Source organism: Chelonoidis abingdonii, chromosome 5 (genome assembly GCF_003597395.2).
Source record: "Chelonoidis abingdonii isolate Lonesome George chromosome 5, CheloAbing_2.0, whole genome shotgun sequence".
Lineage (NCBI taxonomy): Eukaryota > Metazoa > Chordata > Testudines > Testudinidae > Chelonoidis > Chelonoidis abingdonii.
The window spans coordinates 133,442,239-133,462,417 of NC_133773.1; positions in this window are offsets into that span (position 1 = coordinate 133,442,239).

The following is a 20,179-nucleotide window of genomic DNA, read 5'->3' on the forward strand; positions in this document are numbered from 1 at the left end:
GAGCTATGACTATTTCCACACAGAGAATCTGCCCCCAATTCTGTAGCTTAAGGCCTTAGGTGGGACTTAAATGAGGCTTAGGCTTTGTGCTGGCTCTCTGTACAAGGGTGAATTTCACCCATACTGAATGCATCAGTTCACATTTGATTTCCTCTTTGATCTTATCAAAATATATTTTTTTGCCCGTCACCCAAGTGTCTGAACAACACCTGTTAAACTGCAGCACTTGCATGCAAATTCTATGCAACTGAGTGAGAATTTGCATCTGTGTCTAAAAACGGCACGTGTGAGTAAGATGTTGTTACCTTCTTACAAAAAAAAAAAAAAAAGGTTATTTTGGTTATCTGAAACCTCCTCTTTCCTGCAGACGTGTCCTGTCAGTTCTAAAACTGCCCCATAGTTTTATACCAAGAGGACCTGCAATAGAGCATTTCCAATGAAGTGATTATGATGGAACATTGTGGTAAGAAACTATCACTGCAGCCTAGATGTGGAACATGGAGCCCCGAGAGAAGTTGTTTCAGATTGACAAAGTGAAATTTTCAGACTCTTCATCCCTTTATGTTCTATGACATCATAGTAGAATGAACAGTAAGGCAAAACTAATTTAATTCCTACACAGGATCCTGGCTTGTTTCACATTGTGCTTTCCAAAAAGAGGTCTTTTTTGGGGCAGGGAGGGGGAAATTTTTGTTTCCTGCATACTTTGATTTCCCTAAAATAAATGGTCACGTCACCAAAATAACCTAAGTCATTGGGCCCTTGTACTTCACTGTGAGCTTGATCGATGAGTCCAGTGGGAGGATGCAGTAGCAGGCAACCTGTGCTTGTTCACCTTCACATTTATAATACTAGGATGTTTTCTTTTTCTGTGTGTGCGGGGAGGGAAGGAGAGCGGAGCAGGTGGTGGAAGGCAGTGTAATAACACTTTATTATAATTATATAGCACATTACAACTGAGGATGTCATTATGGTGCATGTTTAAGGTCCCTATTTTCACTCTTAGGTGCCTAAAGTCAGGCACCTAAGCCCATGTTTAGACATCTAAATACAAGTGGGCTAATTTTCAAAGGCATAAAAAATCACAGTGTTCTTTGTATTGTGCCCCTCTGAAAATATAGACAACTTATTTTGGTGCTTGGATGTGGAATTAAGTGCCTAACTCTAGGCACCTGTTTTGAAAATGCTGGCTTTCGAATTCTTATTCCTGTGAGAGAAGTCAGACCTGTTCTAGACATGAGGAAACTGAGCACAGATTAAGTTGACTTGTCCTACATCTCATGCAATTAACTGACACAGCTAGGAGCAGAACAGAGCATAAAAAACATGATTCTTAGCCTGCAGATCTAACCAGTTAATCCATTGCCTGTGTAACAACACTCTGCAGGGATGTTTTGCCAGAAAGAGAAAACATGCACTAAAAGCTATGAAAACTGGTCCTCAGCCTGACCCAGTGTGCATGGTTATTGTCTGGGTGTGGAGTAAGACACGATACTGCATATCTCATTACCAGCAGGCCCTGCTCGATCAAGGAGACAATGTTACAGACTTAACTCAGACTCTCCTTGCTTTTGTCAGGTATTTGGCTATATTCAGTGTATCTTTTTGTGTTTACCGTCCCTGTGCTGTAATAATGGAGTTTGTTTTAGTTTACACAATTGGACACTTTCTGCAGATGGAGCTGAAAATGCAAAGCCACCTATCCCCAGACTGAAGTCCGTGAGACACAATAAGGGATTTGGCAGAGCAGTTGGTCCACCAAGTCCAGTAAACAACACCTGACGCTTCATGGATTTAAAACAGATCAGTGATACTTCAGACCTCAGCTGTTTCCATCTCAGGCATCCGGGCCTCTGACTTGCCAGGCACTGAGCACCATCAGCTTTCATTGAAGTTCCCATAACTACATGATATTTAAACACATGCCTAACTTCCATTACATGATTCTCCCCAGTGCCTTCCATGAGACTTGTCGTGTGCTGGTAATCAAGTGCAGTCTCAAGTATCCTTCTGAACTGGGGCTGGTATGAGTGGGTGTTGAGGCCACACAGTAGCTTGTAGGGTTGAAGTCCTTGGGTACTTGCATAATGCTTTCCATGGCAGTGGAAAAATCTCCCTGGCTCCCAAAGCAATCCTTTGACACCCTAAAATGTTGAGACTCAATTGTCCCTATCAGTGTATGCATAGTGATATGTGCTCACTGACCAGGCAGCTTCTGTTAAAATTATTTAAAATTGGACTCTGACCCGTTGTAGCAATGGAATCTACAGGCCCAGCCACACAGCATCTGAAGGACTTTCTTTTTATGTAATAGCTTATAACTGCTGGCTGTTATTTTTTGAGTGAGCATCCTTGGTTCTTGTATAGTGGGAGAAAGCTAGAAACATTGTTCATTTTTCCACCGGAGGGACTGGCAGAAGGCAGTGGCTTGAAATGGGAAAAGAAAGCAAAGAATTTACTAATGGCCCAAACCAGGGAACAGCAAGTGGGACATTAACTAGGAAGAATTCCTCCTCAAAAAGTCCAACAGCACTAGCCAAAGCATTCCAGAACTTTTTAAACCATACAGTGCTGAGTAGGGGATAGACAAAGGGAAACAGGGAGTTGCCTCCCTTGCCATTCCCCTAAGGCTAGAAGGTCTCTAGATCAGGCCATTATAACAGAGGAAATTCAAGGTACAATACTGAGTCTCTAGAAAGTTTTCTGGAGAGGGGGTTTTCTAGCCAAGTTCTGGAAGCCCTTTGAAGAAGGGCTGATCTGATAGGTAGCTTGTGAGCCAGGGGAGTCTGCAGAGCCAGAAAACAGTGCCTTTAGCCCAGGGCCCAAGTCTCAGGATGCCAAATTCTGCTCTCATTAACCTTTGTGTAAATTCAGAGCAACTCCACAGATTTCAATAGAGACTCTGGTTTTGAACCAGTGTAACCAAGATCCGAATTTGTTTCCGTGCCTCCATTAGCAGCTCCCTTTTAACTGCTGCCTGTTTTTGCAGAGGCCAGCAGGGGGTGCTCCAAAATAGCATAACTTGGTCATTAGAGGCTGCACATGTAGCCCCCACCAGATCATAATCTGTGAGTTCATGGGTTGATTCTTCATGGCAGACCCCTCGCTGCAATGGTGTTGCTGGGCCACCCTGAAAGGGCTTTTCTTCTGTTACTGACCTCATCCTGCTTCTCAACTTCATACGTGTCTAAGGGGAAGGAGGGAAGAGCAGCTGTGAGTCCAACACGTGTATGTTGTTACTGAAAAGCAACGTGTATGTGAAATCAAAACCGGCAGCTGCAAAGAATCTGTTCTTTATATTTCCTTCTCCATAGTGGTGACTAAGTTGTTAGCACCAAGGCAGAATGATTCAGAGTTTATTGCATCAGAAAGGATACAATTTTGCCACGTTTTAGAGAAAGGTGGATTAACTACATTGATCCAAGTGAAGCCAGCAAAGATAAACAGGCTCCAACTCTTTATATGAGTATTTATAACCCGTTGTAATGTCAGTCCCAAATTACTATGGCAAATGCTCTGATTGCAGGATACACCTTTCGGAGACATTACTTTATACAGCAAAGCACATCATAGCTACACTTCAAGTAGGATCATATGCTACAAATATTTCTTTTTTCCATTATCTCAGTAGATTTTATCCATAATTCACCAAGTGCCAGCCACCCCAATAGTCTTCTCTCAGTGGTTTTGAGACTTAATTTCACTTTTCTGGATTATTATCCTTGGTTCTTGGTGTTTCTTAACATCTGATCATAACAGCCTGGCCAGCTTGGGTTACAATACTTGCCATTGTCTTTCTCTAGAAGGGAACTCTTCAAAACACCTTCAGAAATAGTGCTTCCATTTCTGTTCCACTATCCCCCATTACAGCATGAGGGTAATTCCCTGGACACATTCTTAGAAGGATAGTATTCTGAAGAATTGGAAGGAAAAGCCCAGCTAAATAGTGGAGTAGAGTGTTCTGGGTTTTTTGTTTGGTTTTTTTAGTACGTAGGGTTTTCTAATATGGCGCACAGAGTGCAGTGTTCAGAATTTTCTAGTCCATTAGGTTCCTGTTACCCGCCATTTACCACAGTGAGCAATGATCATCTGCCGTCTGCACATAAACTCCTGGGTAGCTTTATTTTAAAAAAAATCTTGCCCATAACATAATGGGTAATTCAGGTGATTAACACTGACTTGCAGATTAGGTTTATGCCAAAATAAAGTCAAACATTTCAAGAAAGGTCAATAATTGCACTGAAATGAACAAGCAGAAACAATAAAATAAAATCTCTCTCTTAACCCAATAAAATAAAGTCAGGAAATTACTTTCAATAAAATAAATGAAAACTTCATTAATAAGCCAAATGTTACCATTAATAAATTAAGTAAAGTAAAATAAATAATTTCTCAAGCTCCTATTCTAAAATGTGTGTGTATGTCTGTATCTATTTTACCATAGCATTCATATTCTTTTCATTATAGCATTCATTTTATGATCTGATACCATTTCTGAGAAACCTGGCATAAAAAGGGATGAAAGTAACTAAACAGCAGAGGTGATCCGTAACCTGTATGTTAGGTAGTTTAGTGTAATCAAAATAATCAGAAGAAAATCAGCACAACTTAATTACATAGTGAAAAAAAATCTTGTCTAGAGGAATCAGCTGGAATAAGAATTATGCCTTGAAAACTCAGGCTGTGATTCAACTCCTATTGTCCTCAGTGAAAACCTTTCCATGGACTTTAATGGGAGTGGAATCAGGCCCATGTGGATGGTCAAGTTGTGCTCTCAGTAACCACCTGTATAAATCTGGAGGCATAATGGACTCCAGGGGGAGTCAGGGATGAAGTTACGAGACTTGCTCCAGATTTGCACCAGTTGAAACTAAGAGCAGGATTTGACCCCCGCATTTTCTTTACAAGAGTTTGTGAAGGATCGTACATTGTAGAATTGTCAGTGATTCTGAAGCAAAACAAAGAAATCCTCTTTTTTTCTAGGTAACTTTTCCCAAATGCTATTAACAAGCATCATGATGTTGAATCCTTCTAGGGCTGCTTGAGTCTCATGTTTTACCCACTCTATCTGAACGAAAAGACTCTACATTTGAACTGTAGAATAAAAGAAGATGCTACCCTTGCAGGCTGAATAGAGTTATTTGTCTTGCAGAGCAGAATAGCTGACATCTGGTGATTGACAATTTCACTGAGACTCAATGTATGGGGTAATCTGTTATAGCTCACGAACTCTTACAAATATTACCCTTAGTGTGGACTCTTACCTTAAATATTTCTTTATAATGTATGCTTTTATATTCAAAACAAATCAGTGAATTTTATGCTGGTATTTAAACAAAGTGAATTTTATGCTGGTATTTAATTGTCACTATTTTGTGCATAAAACTACCAAATCTATTATAAATCTTCACATAGGGCCTGACCCCCCGGAAGTTAATGAGAGTCTTTCCATTGACTTCAGTGGGCTTTGGATCAGGCCTGTACCTCATTAACATGTCAAGATCAAACAGTTAATAAGTGACCACTGCTTAATTATAAACCATTACTGTTAACTTGTTACAGACACCTTGAATCCCAACACAACATGTTAGTTAAATTAATGTAAAACTTTGGAGCTTTCTGTCGAACTGCCTTTATAATAATACCAGCTCTGTAATGAATTCATTAGGAAATGTTTTATTTGCTTGCAATTCAATAGAATGTTTTCTTCATATTCTTGCAAATACAGGCACAGGCATCTCTCAAACTTCCTTAACTTACACTTAACAACCATGCTTAAACATTTTCAGAACATCCAAGTAAATGAAATGAACACACCATCATACTGATCAGTGACTCACCAGGTAGTTTTTATGATAAGAAATCAGGTTAAATTACAATTTTTTATGTGTAAAAACCCCTCCCAACCCTTCACAAAAATGTTTTCTTTCTAGAGATGTTGCATGCTTTGTGAAATCTAGCTGAATCCCCATCTCTTCATATCACACTGAGCTCCTCACTTACAAAATTACAAGAAGACGATGATTCATATAAATTATGGAATTCCATATGTGATAAAGCAGAATGATTAGTAATTTTGGGTATGCACCCAAGACACTGTGAAGAGACTGGATTTATGGGGGTCAGGATGCTCAGCACTTTTGTGCAAATCTGGCCCTTTTAAAGTGTTTCAAGTTGGGCTCCCCACAGTGGGGCACCATAACTCAGAAGTCACTTCTGACAATCTCGACCCGATAGCACATTAACTAATACACTGTTTAATCAGGATCTGATCCTACCAGGTATTTGAGCACCTACAACTCCCATTGAAGTCAGAGGGCATGGAAGGCACTCAGCACCTTACAGGAGTGAGCTTTAAATGACGATTGTACGAAGCAGCAGCTAATGTAGTTGATTGACTTTGAAAGAGTAATTATCTAAACACTCCTGCACTTTAATATCTGGACTAGTTTTTGGTATTGCACCAGGAATCCTGTTTAATCATTGTAAATATGCAATTTACATAATTCCAGATAATTCTGGTTTAAACACTGCTAACCATGTTAATATGTATATGAATTAATTTGCTCAATATTGTGCAAAAATATCACTATAGTTGAACTGTTTTTGTTAGTCAGAGATGTCATTTTTAATGTAGCTGTGAATTTAAAACATCCTATTGCGATTAAATCTTCTTTATCCTTTAAAAAAATCAAACCAAACCAAATATTTGCTAAGATCAAAACATCTTTTATGCTTATGAACATATATTGCAAACATTTTCTAATAATCTCTATACAAGCCCATAAGTGAGTCCTTAGACAATATAAATCACGAATGGAACTTTAATTCTCCTCATTTTCAAAGTTCTAGCAGCATGTCACTGATTTACTTTTGACAACATCACTTTGTAACCGTTACTTGTAACCTGTACATTTCTATCCCAGTTTAAAGCATTTGGCTTTGACAAATTAATTTTAGAAGCTTTTCTGTCCAGTTAGGCAGCACAATTTTCAAACAGATTAGATGAAAGTTACCTTTCTCACCATCTTAATTCCTTGGTGCAAACAGGCAATGCTGCCTTTTTTCTAATTCTAATGTAAACTGACATGAAATTTTGATTTTCTTTTTGTATTTTTCTGAGTAGTTTAATGAGAATTGTATCATCTCAACAAAGAGGCTAAAACACAATAGTAACTTTTTATCCTTCACATTCTTTACAACACTGAATAATGTTGGGCTGATTTAACTCTACAGACTAACATTCTTCTCCCAAGCCTCCGGATCAATAATAGAGGTTGATATCTACAGGGGATCTGCATCATCCACATTTCAGGGTTGGCAGCCACAGAGCAGATAAATAATATTACTTAAAATTTATTTTTTGTAGAAGCACAGAGCACCCCATTGCAACTCTCAGAGTTCCCGTCTGCTTTGTTCTTCGTTCTTTAATTTCTGGTTGTGTGGCAGCAAAAAAGTTGAGAGCTATAAAACTGAATTTCCTTATCACAGTAAATGCCTCATTTTAATAACAGACTCGTCCCATTACAAATAAAACACGTCTAAGAAGAGTAGGGTAGACTGCTGATCTTGGCGTGGAATCTTATGAAGAACTCTATGTAGAGGGTAATACACTGATGAACATTCCAGGTTTATTGATTTAAAGAACAAGAATGTTGGTTCCAAATCTCAGAATGAACACACAATTAAAATCAATTTCATAGCCAATGAAAAAGACTGAAGGACAGTCAAACTATTCTGGGCTCTCTTATACATACAGCATTTGATTAGATTCAAGGTTAACTTCATGCAGGATAAGAGGCTATCCAAACTTGTCTTTAGTTTTATGTTCATTTTAAAGACTCGTACTCATGAAATGAAAGTCAGTCAGTTAAAACTAGCTGATTCATGGCAGAAATCACATTGTTTCCTTTGATGCTATTCTATTAATGTGTGATCAGCTTTTAATCTAACACTCAGAACCAAACCAGCTATTTGGTTTTCATTTTTTGATTGATTATTTTTCTCCTTTCATATGTTTATTCATTACCAAGACTGTGAACTACATCCCAATTAGTGTCGGGGATTAAGAGAATGTCAGATTCTCGTTGACTTTAATGGGCTTTGGCTCTGTCCCTACATTCTTTGATATGCTGTACTTTTTGTTATGACGATGTACTAACAATGTACAAACATGTTATTATTGTAGCACTCCACAACCCCCGTCATGGACCAGGACTCCATTGTGCTAGGTGCTGTACAAAAAAGGATCTATGTAATGGAAAGCAAATCTTTGACAGATTCATAGATTTTAAACCCAGAAGGATCTATTAGAGCAGGGGTTCTCAACCTTTTTCTTTCTGAGGCCCCCCCAACATGCTATATTGTGCCACATGTGCCACAATAACTGGTTTTCTGCAGATAAAAGCCAGAGCCAGCGTTAAGGGGTAGCAAGCAGGGCAATTGCCTGGGGTCCCACACCACAGGCCGCCCCTCCCTGCCCCGCCCCACGAAGCTACATTGCTCAGGCTTTGGCTTCAGCTCTGGTTGATGGGGCTCCGGGCCCCAGGCTTCAGCCCCATGCGGTGAGGCTTTGAATTTCTGCCCTGGGCATCTAACGCTGACCATGCTTGGAGGATCCCCTGAAACCTGCTCGCGGCCCCCCAGGGACTCCTGGACTCCTAGTTGAGAACCACTGTATTAGATCATCTAGTCTGACAGTCTGTACATCACAGGCCATAGAATTCCACCCATTTACCCTTGTATGGAATCGTGCTCGCCTATGCACAACTGAGACATTAGAGCAGATAGGATATACTAATAAATTGTCTTTCTATCTGTGACTGGTGGGAAGCTGCTTCTTCTAAACCTAAACTGCCTCTTTTGGGGTGAAGCTTGTTGGCACATTGAGCAATGGGTTGCCAGCTGCATGCATGATCTTTGCGGGGTGATGCTATTAAACTTTAGGCCTTGTGAATGTTTAGAATGCATCTTGTTTAGAATGCATCTTGTTTTTGCATCATGCTGCTATGATGTTTTTCTGCTTCAGCATTCCAGCCTCTCACTGAAACTCCAAACGTTGAAACTATCTGAGTTCAGCCCAGGTCAGTTATGACCAAAAGTTGTCATGGCTGTTGGGCAAAATGAATTGGTAGGTCTCAGGGACAGGGTTGTTTCTGGTAGGCAAGTCTTCTCATCACAAACCTCACCGCTGCAAGTGCCATTAACTGGCAGCTTGGACATTCACCCCAGCAGAGAGGCTAATGATCGATGGGCCTGAAGCGGTGATCCTGGTCGCAGTACACTGGTGTGAGGAGGTTGGCACTGTTGCTATGGCCATGCTTGCTTGTTGTGTGGCTAAACACAGGACCCCAGTCTCATTTGCTGTAGATCTTCCAGCAGCGCTAAGAGTAAACCCCCTGCAATAAACAGACAATGTGTCCATTTCTAAAATGATGGTCAAAGTTCCACGGCACACAGTTTGTGTTCCACATTGGTACCGCTAAGGTCTTAATGTTGTTTTCTTTGCTACAAGTTCTACTTACATTTGACCACTGTCACTTGCAATCTTATCCTGTGGTGGCATGTGTGCATCACAGCTACACTATGGGGTCATGGGATTTCCTGAAAGCTTCTCTCTCCTTGCTTGAGAGCTCAAGCAATACACATATTTATTATTGTCGGGGTTTTGTCCTCTACACTGAATGTTTTTGCCAAGACTCTCCACATGTTCTGTGTGTTTATCGGTATGCAGAACTCTGCCTATGTGCTTCTAAAGCACCCAGTCTCTCTGGTATCTAAGCATTAACCTGGCTATTATGCTTACAATATGGAGTCTGTGTATGGAGGCTGACTGATAGTTTGATCTTGAACAAGTCATTTGGGCCAACATTTTAATGGGTGTGCTTACAGTGAGGCATCTAAATCTATTTGAAAGCAACAGACTAAATGGGCTTGTTTCCAGGGGTGCTGAGGGTGGACCCACTGAGAACTGCTGAGTACTCAGCACTTTTGAAAATGAGGAGTTATGTGCCTATGTTTAGGCACCCATGTTTGAAATTTGAGCCTTGCCTTCTGTATCTATCTGCTTGCTAACAAAATGCATACAGTTGTACTTGTGAGACTTCACTAACTGGTTGAACAGCACTTTGAGATCCTCAAATTAAGGGGACAATCAAAGCAGAAATTCTTGTTCTTTTGGTTATTTCACAGACTGGATTTGATCTGCTGACGGCCATTGTGAACCATAAACAGATAGGACTGGTTTGACTCCATAGGCCCATGCACTAAGGGTGAGCTCTTTGTACAGAGCTGCCTGTGTAGACTGCTTGCACCTTAGGCTGCATTATTTCCCCACTCTCTGCTGTGTGCTTTACAGGGCTGTCTGGGGTAGCAGGGTCTTTGGCAGTGCCACTAGCCTGCTGGAAGGTGGTGTGGGGGGCCACAGAGTCAGTCTGGGTGTTGCAAAGGCTTATTGCACATGGGCCTGTGTCTCTTGTGGATTCCTGGGATGCACCAATAAACTGCCCCCTCCTTTCCTCCAGTGTAGTGACTGGGGAGAACGCCCCAAGGGAAACCTTAAGGAGTTTCCATCTCCTGTGGATTTTTCTACAGCCCGTAACGTTTCTCCTTTTTGTGGTAACACTGTGTGTGGTTCAATATGAGAAAACCTTGTTCCTTGAGGCAGGAGACACACCTGTTAGACTCCAGAGTTTCAAACTGTTGGTGGATGGAGGGGGTTGGTTAGACATTAAATATTACTATGATTAAATGTTCCTAATTTATTTTCATAAGTCTGGTTTCACATCTCAGTGCAATGGGACCGTTCCCTGCATTTGTTTGCCTGACTGCATGGAAATCACTTTTACCTCTGTCTAAAAACTGTATCTACTGCTAATAGGAACTGGGGTCTAACGTTATCCATTTTTCAGCACCATGCCAGTTCATTGTACTGCAGCAATTGCAAATGCTATGGTGAAACTGATGGGTACTGCAGGCATTTCAGTCTCTGTGTCCTATGTCTGGAGCAGGCTACTGTTCACTTTTGCAGTGAGTAGGCAGATTTTTCAGTTTGGTTGTTGAAAGAGTATAAACAATGGAGTATAGTAAGTGCATGATTGCTGCTGGAATGGTGGGATGCTGTGAGACTCCATGGTTTTAAATCTTCCTCTTGGTTGTCAAACTGTGGATGTCTCAGGGAATGAATGGGGATCTAGTGGATATGGTTGAGAGGCCTTCCTACTATATTTTTTTAACAGGTCTCTTTTATCAGCTGAAAAAAGTCACAGGCTACAACACATTTCTGCCACAATTAAAAATGGCCAGATATACCCTGGTGAAATCTCTTCTCTCCAGTGGAGAGTTTTCAGAGTCTAATCCACGAATGCAAAGTGTTTCAGAGTCTAATCCATGAATGTCTCAGAGTCTAATCCATGTTAACAACAAGGAATCCAGTGGCACCTTAAAGACTAACAGATTTATTTGGGCATAAGCTAGATCACTCCATGCATCTGAAAAACAGAGGTTTTTTACCCATGAAAGCTTATGCCCAAATAAATCTGTTAGTCTTTAAGGTGCCACCGGACTCCTTGTTGTTTTTGTGGATATAGACTAACATGGCTACACCCGATACTTAATCCATGTTACTGTTTCAGAGTCTAATCCACAAATGCAAATGTTTATTGATCTCTGGTAGAATTCAGGTCTTTGGAATAATTTTAATCATTTGCTGGGATTAACTCATGTTATTTCCAGTGTTTTAATGTCCACAGGAACTAGTAGGATTGACAGTGAACGAATCGTGGATTTATGTATATAGCCCCAAACATTCCTTATCTCACTGACGTCCATGTAAATCCAGCTGAAGCCAATGATGTATCTCTGGAATTATGTCAGTGTGAGGGGAGAATCTTATTCCCCTGTCTTTGAGACAAGTGACAGAAGAAGCCAGAGTTTGCTCATGTTGTTTGCCAAGAGTTGGGGTATTGCAGGCATCTCAGTATCTGTATCCTATGCTTGGAGCAGGATACTGATCACTTTAGCAGGAGTAGGCAGATTTTCCAATTTGGTTCAGGAGAGTGTATACATGATGGATTACAGTAAATGCATATTTGCTGCAGAAACTTTGAGATGTATGAGTGTGATATGTTTGTAATCTGAGACCCGAATGAACAAAGAAAAATGAAGTGGGAAACACTTAATAATCACTACTGGTATTTGGCAAACTGAAGATGTAACTGAGATCAGAACTTCATTAATACTGCATTTACCGCTGTGGAGTAACTGATTTTTAAATAGGTACGTAGAGAGCCACGTTCTGATCTCAGTTATACTGGTGTGTGTATACCTGAAGTGACTCCATTCAGTTTAATGGAATTATTCTGGATTAACACCAGTACAGCTGAGGGTGGAATTTAGCTGACATTACTTGTGTCTCATGTTAGACAGTCTATGTGAAAGCCAAGCAATAGCATCAGTGTAAAAGATATTTTAAAAATCTATCCTGGTTTTAAATGTCATTTGGTAAGGCCGGTGAATCTTTCCTTAGCTTAACCATATTTCCAGAGTATCTGTATGAATTCGGGGGAGACAGTCTTTTCACATGGATGGATATTTGGTTATTTACCAACTAAAGTTTGTTTTTTAACTTGAATATAAATAGGTGGCTTTGATTAAGTAGGTCCCTCTAATTCTTTCCCCTTTTTCTGTTACTCTTCAGTTCTGTTTTACAGTCCCTTTGGAAATGACCCGGGGTGAAATCCTGGCCCCTTTGAAATCAATGGGAGTTTTGTCATTTACTTCAGTGTGGCCATAATTTCACCATGTGAGTTTCTATTCAGTGGCCATTGAATCTATTTCCTCTCTTTCCCCCAAGCCTCCCTTTTCCCTAGGGTATAAAATATTACTATAAATATTTTAAAGACTACACTTTATTCTTTCCAGTTTACTGTATTCTGGGGACTGGTTTCTAGTGCTGATCTCCCCATCTTGATTTGACTAGCAGTTCTGGGAAGCTGAATCTCAGTAGTTCATCTGCAGTTTCTCTCTTTCTCCTAAGATGGAAACTATTCAGGGTACGAGCTTAGCAGACGTGTTTGATACTTAAGACGCCTGCAGGTGCAGGGCAGATTTTGTTTTCAGTTCCTCAAAAATGTAGTATGGCCTGATACTGTTGCCTTGACAACACCTATATTGGTTGATGGGGCTCTCCCTTTACAGCTCTGGTTGCTTTTTATAGCTTTTAAAACAAGTCACCATGAAACATTCAACAACAGAAAATGTTTTCAGTTTGAAAGTGCCGTTAAAAAAACCAGGCTCCTTTCTCTCAGTGTTGTATGCTTGCTCATCAGCACAGTGCAGCTGGGAGGCACCAGGAGAGTTGTGCCACGTATTTTAATTTAACTCATATCAAATACAGTCCCAGCTCCTTAATATTCCAGCTATCATGCAAGGGCAATTCCTGCTCTTCAGTGCCATTGAATGGAATTCGCTTTGAGTTCCTGTAAAAAAACCCCAACACCTCTTTCTCGCAGCTCAGGTGGACAATTTTAAGGCTCCAGGGCTGTATCTGCCATGTTAGATGGGGAGACATATGTACGTGCTAAACTTGTGTACTTCTGAAAATGCTTTTGTGTTTTAGCACAGCAGTTCTTGGGCTTGTTTTCTTAGGATTGCATTGCCTATGGTACTACCTTAGGGCCATGTTCTGATGTCCTTACATTACATAGTATCTTCAGAGTGCCCGCATTAAATTCACTGTGTAATATGATCAACAGTATCAGAATCGGGCCCATAGACATTAGAGAGGGAAAAGGATGATTAGGTTATTTTATCCATTCTTCTGCCGCTGTAAGATATTTGCCAGTGCTTTTACTCCGTCTAGTTTTAAATGACTCAAACAATGGAGTTTCCATCATTTACCCTGAGGATTATTCTACAGTCTAAAAGAATGTACTCTGAGTTTGTTTCCAGTGAGGTTCTGTCCAGCTTAGATTTAATAATAAGATACAAATCTATATGGGACCCTGAGTGAAATAGGAAGTTGCCTGGGTGACAGGATATTAGCAAAGCCTATGGTCATGAACACAAATCAAGAAAAGAGGCTCAAAGAGGATATTAGGGAGAACATCATCACTCACTGTTAGTAGGTTATGTAATCAGCTTTCAAGGAAAACAGATGCTGTAGGACAAGGTTTTAAACCTGAGCGTCTAAAGTAAGACTCCTAAGTTTATATTTAGACACCTAAAAAGTGATTATGAAGAACATAAGAAGGGCCATTCTGGGTCAGACAGATGGTCCACCTAGCTGTATCCTGTCTTCTAAACTGGGCAATTTTGAGAGATTCATCCCCTGTCCTCCAGTCCCAACTTCTGGCAGTTGGAGGCTTAGGGACATCCAGAGCACAGGGTTGCATCCCTGCCCATCCCTCCAGGAACTTATCTAATTCTTTTTTGAGCCCAGTTATACTTCTGGCCTTCACAACATCCCACGGCAACTAGTTCCATCGATCGACTGTGTGTTGTATGAAGTACTTCCTTATGTTTGTTTTAAATCTTCTGCCTATTAATTTCATTGGGTGACCCCTGGTTCTTATGTTATGTGAAGAGGTAAATTACACCTCCCTATTCATTTTCTCAACATCAGTGATGTTTAAATAGACTTCTATCATAGCCCTTTTTAGTCATCTCTTTTCTAAGATGAACAGTTCCAGTCTTTTAAATCTCATGGAAATTGTTCCATACCCTCACCATTTTTGTTGCCCTTTTCTGTACTTTTTCAAGTTCTAATATATCTTTCTTGAGGTAGAGCGACCAGAACTGCACACAGTATTCAAGGTGTGGGGAGATTTATATAGTAGCATTATGATATTTTCTGTTTTATTATCTGTCCCTTTCCTAATGGTTTCTAACACATTGTTAGCATTTTTGACAGCTGCTGGACATTGAACAGATGTTTTCAGAGAACTATCTGTGATGACTCCAAGATTTCTTTCCTGACTGGTAACAGCTAATTTAGACCCCATCTTTTTGTATATTTTGTTGGGATTATTTTTTCCAATAAGCATTACTTGGCACTTACCAAGACTGGGTTTCATCTGCCATTTTCATAGAATCATAGAATATTTGGGTTGGAAGAGACCTCAGGAGGTCATCTAGTCCAACCCCCTGCTCAAAGCAAGACAAATTCCCAATTAAATCATCCCAGCCAGGGCTTTGTCAAGCCTGACCTTAAAAACCTTTAAGGAAGGAGATTCTACCACCTCCCTAGGTAACCCATTCCAGTGCTTCACCACCCTCCTGGTGAAAAAGTTTTTCCTAATATCCAACCTAAACCTCCCCCACTGCAACTTGAGACCATTACTCCTTGTTCTGTCATCTGCCACCACTGAGAACAGTCTAGATCCATCCTCTTTGGAACCCTCTTTCAGGTAGTTGAAAGCAGCTATCAAATCTCCCATCATTCTTCTCTTCTGCAGACTAAACAATCCCAATGTTGCCCAGTCACTCAGCTTTATGAGATCCCTTTGTAACTCTTCGCAATCTGTTTGAACTTTACTGTCTTGAGTACTTTTGTATTGTTTGCAAATTTTGCCATCTCACTGTTTACTCTCTTTTCCAGATCATTTATGAATCTCTGGAACTGCCCTGGTCCTAGTTTAGATCCTTGTGGGATCCCACTATTCATTTGGGACTCTCTCCATTGCATAAACCAACCATTTATTCCAACCCTTTGTTTCCAATCTTTAAACCGGTTACTGATCCATGAGATGACCTTCCTTCTTAGCCTATGGCTGCTGATTTTGCTTACGGGACCTTGTCAAAGGCTTTCTAAAAGTCCCAGTACACTCTATCCACTGGATCACCCTTGTCTAAATGCTTGTTGACACCCTCAGATAATTCTAACAGGTTGATGAGGCATGATTTCCCTTTACAAAAGCCTTGTTGATGCTTTCTTAACATATTGTGTTTATCTGTGTGTCTGATAATTTTGCTCTTTATTATAGCTTCAACCAATTTGCCTGGTACTGAAGTTAGGTTTACCAGCCTGTAATTGCCAGGATGGCCTCTGGAACCTTTCTAAAATTATTGACTTTAATGGGATTTGTGAGTGCTCAGCTTCTCTGAAAATCAGTCCCCTTCTATTTAGATGCTTAAATATAGATTTATCCTGAGGCATCTAGGTTTGAAGATTTTGGCTGTAAGGGGTCAAAACATTTCCAGCTAGTCCATGACTGCTTGGGTACTCTGGACATTTCTTCAACAGCTGCTGGAAAGCAGAAAGGGGGCTGGTTCGACTAATACTCAGTTTTCCTAGTTGTATTTTTAGTCAACAAGAAGACTGAGAATCCTAAACCCTTTTCAGCTTTCCATTTGACTAATCCCCAGAGAAGTGATTAAGACATAAGGTTTAGCTAATTGTGGGAGACAGACTGTGTTATTCATCTGTTTGGTGGGAAAAGTCTGCTTTTCCTCAAGGAGAGGAGAAGTCATATTTGTTCAGATTTAGCAAGAACAACTCATACTTCTACACTCACACATATTGCTTTGAGGAATAAATTCTGTGTTCGTGGTGGATATATTTACTGTATTTATTTAACCTAGGAGGAAGAAAAATGCTATCTATCGATCTATCTATCTATCTATCTAGTTATGATGAATCTGAAAAAAGAAGAGACAAATCGAGAACTAGGTAGGCTGAGTATGGGTAATTCTCAAGATCATAACATCTAGCTTTTATAGGTCTGTATTCAAAAGTCCACTGAAGTCAATGGAGAGACTCATTGACTTCGATGGACTTTGGATCAGATGCATGTAACACTCTTCAGTCCTAGATCAAAAACATGCTTTGGCGAGGAAGTGCCCATAATCCTCACTTTACCAATGGGGAAAATGAGGCACAGAGCAATGCTGTAACTTGCCTAAGGTGACACAGTAGGACAGAAACAGGGTCTCCTGATTTCCAGTCTAGTGCCTTACACACTGGGCCATGCTGCTTCTCAGAAAGATAACCTCTTTAAAAATCTTTATTATTCCTGACTTTTGAAAGGCTAACTGGAGAAATTTTGTATCCAGGGCTGTCAGTTTAACATCTCTCATTAGCATCAGATTCACTGTAAAACTCTCTGTAACATGTCTTTTCAGCCTGGCTGAAATGGCATGTGATGATTCGTCCATGGTAAATCCCAGCCATTTAATGACTTAGAGAACCAGGAAAAGCAAATACAGACATTGCTGTCTTCTCAATCAGAGTACACATCACATGCGATAGTGATTTTTTTGGAGCTACAGAGAGCAATTGTAAAAGTGATGGTTTCATTCAAATTTTTCCAGGGCTCGAGGCCCTGGAGTCCTGGACAAAGCCACCAAAGTCCTGAAAATTCATTTGGCCTTGGGCTTGTAAAGGATTTCACAACAGAATTTTTAAAGGAGAGGAATCTTCAGGAACATGCAGTTATTACACTGTTACATAGAATCATGGAAAGGACCCTCGAGAAATCATCTAGTCCAGCTCCGTGTGCTGAGATAGAACTGCATAAATGTAGACTATCCCTAACAGGAGTTTGTCTAACTTGTTTTTAACTTCCAATGATGGGGGTTTCACAGCCTTCTTTAGAAGCCTAGTCCAGTGTGTAACTATCCTTATAGATCTAACATTTCCCCAAATATCTAGCCTAAATCTCCCTTGCTGCTGATTAAGCCCATTACTTCATGTTAGTTCATGAAGTTTCATGTTACTAACATGTTAGTTTCAAACAAATCAATTCTGTGGCTACTGTCTAGGAAAAATAAACTCATGTGATATCTGTGTCCTGTCATTTGCCCCACAGAATCATGAAAATGAAAGGGGTGAAATCCTGTTCCCACTGAAGTTAATGGTAAAACTGCCACTGTCTTCCATGGGGTGGGATTTCACCCATAACATCTAAATGCAGATACCACTTGATAACAGGACTCAGAGCAGACAGATCAGTACAGCTGCTACATTCAATAGCACAGCTGGCTCTTCTTCTGTTTCTAGTCCCTCAGGACCTCTCTCTGCGCTATTCTCATGGGTGAGGTGTCTGTGTAAGACTCTTCACATCGTGGTAATACAACAGAGGGGAAAGTGTGAGTGGGGTGGTCATGCAGAAGGGTCTTTGTATGCCATGAAGTTCAGGGGGTTTCTGTGCTGGCCCTGAATTTGGTGGATCAGGGCAGGGGACATGGAATTCATAATTAAATGGCTCCAGTGTCCAAAAAACCCGGCACAGCAGAGCTGAGATTTCAGTAGATAGGCTGGGATAGCAGCTAGCAAGGGTGCTGCACACTGCCTGTATACTGGTGGCTAGGGGGTGGCTTTTCTTTCCGTGTCCGCCCAACCACACAATGTTTGATCACATGGACTTTGTGTAGGGAGGGGTGAACCTCATCCTTGCTGCGCCATGTGATGGCTAGAAAGGATGATTCTTTTTGTGATTGGAGAGTGACAGCCTGATCCTACTACGTAGCCTTCAATAGGAACAGGAACCAGTCCTGAATGAGTTGAAATTGTGGGAACAGGTATCTGAGAGTCAGATGATTTGGGGTCTATAACCTGCTGTACTACTGACTCACTGTGTGACCTTGGGCAAGTCTCTTAACCCCACTGCACCTTCATTTTCCCATATGTGAAAGGGAGATGAAAGTAGTTAGGGTCCTTCTTCATGGGGGTGTTGTGAAGCTTAATTCATGAAAGTTGCAGAGAAGAGAGTTCAAGGTTCTGGCATCACTGTTTTCCACAAAGGGTGTGTGTTGCTTCTGTTTTGAGAATACCGATTTCCACGAACAAGCTTTACTGTAATAAACATGCAGTTGGGACACTCATGGAGAGTTATTTGCTAGTCCTTTTTGCCTGTGTGATTTATGTTAACTATTTGCAAGTTCTCTCAAAGACATTAGAGTTAGTCATTTGGTTCTGTGCTCTTTAATGTCTGGCCCCTAAAGCTGGAGGAAAATTTTCATTCAAAAATGCTTCCCAGCTAGAAATGGCCTTTTTTCTACATTAGAATTTACAAGACAAATTATAGTTTCTTTCAAAATTTTCTATTTTTGATTAAAAGAATGAAAAAAACCCTGTATTTTGTTAAAAAACAAGAACATTTCTGTGAAACAAACTGAAATACAATTTTAACTGCATTTGAAAATTTTCACAAGAAATACCATGTCTGACACTATCTGCTGACTGCTATTTGGTAGACATGTGATAATGATATTACACTACAGTAATCGAAATAATAATCATGTGGGTTGGGCATGTATTATTATGATAAACTGTAACACAGGGAGATTGAGTGACTTCCCAAGATCATACAAGGAATCAGTTGGCCAGGAGTCCTGACTGCCCGTCTCATGCTCTTACCACTAGACACTACTTCCTCCCAATGCACAACAGCTTGTGTATTTAAACATCACTGATTGCAGCCAAACATATGGCATGGCTCTTTTGGAGAGGGGAACCAATGAAGTGTGTTGAAGCTGTTGACCTTGGCAGGGCAATGTTTTGTAGTTCCGGGGGTTGGTTATCTGTCTAACCTAATCTGGCAAACCTGTGGAAGGCATCCTATCAACTTCTGCAGGTAACCTCTCCGCGCCTGAAGAGCCCTTGGGGGAGGGGGTTTGCTGAACAGTGTTGCCATGGCAAGGAGCCCTGCTCTGTGGAGGACAGGAGCACTCTGAGTAGCATGCAGGGTCAGGTTTAAGGACTAGGTTCAACAGGCCCTTGCCTCTCTCTTGGCTGTTGGGATCACCTAATAATGGCACAATCCCAACCCACCACTAGGTTCACCAAGGATATTAGAGTGCGGGCCAGAGGAACATCCCTTCATAACAATGGCAGCAACTCCCATGGATTTCCTTGGGTGCTCTGCACCTTGTCGGATTGAGCCCATGTAGCCTCCTCCAGGAAGGATCTCAGAGCACTCTACCAAGATGAAGGCCATGATCCCTTTCTTCACAAGAAGGGCACTTTACTCCAGGAGTCGGCCCAATGATTTCAAAGTCACTATCTGTAAAGTAAGGTGCTACTCAGGGTGTGAGTAAGGGAGAGTGGATCAGAATCTGGCCTTAATTGATAAAGTTTCACACTACCCCGGTCAGGCAGGGAAATAGTATTACTCTCATTTGGCAGATGGGGATACTGAGGCACAGAAGGAGGAAGGCCAACATTTGCAAAAAGCCCATT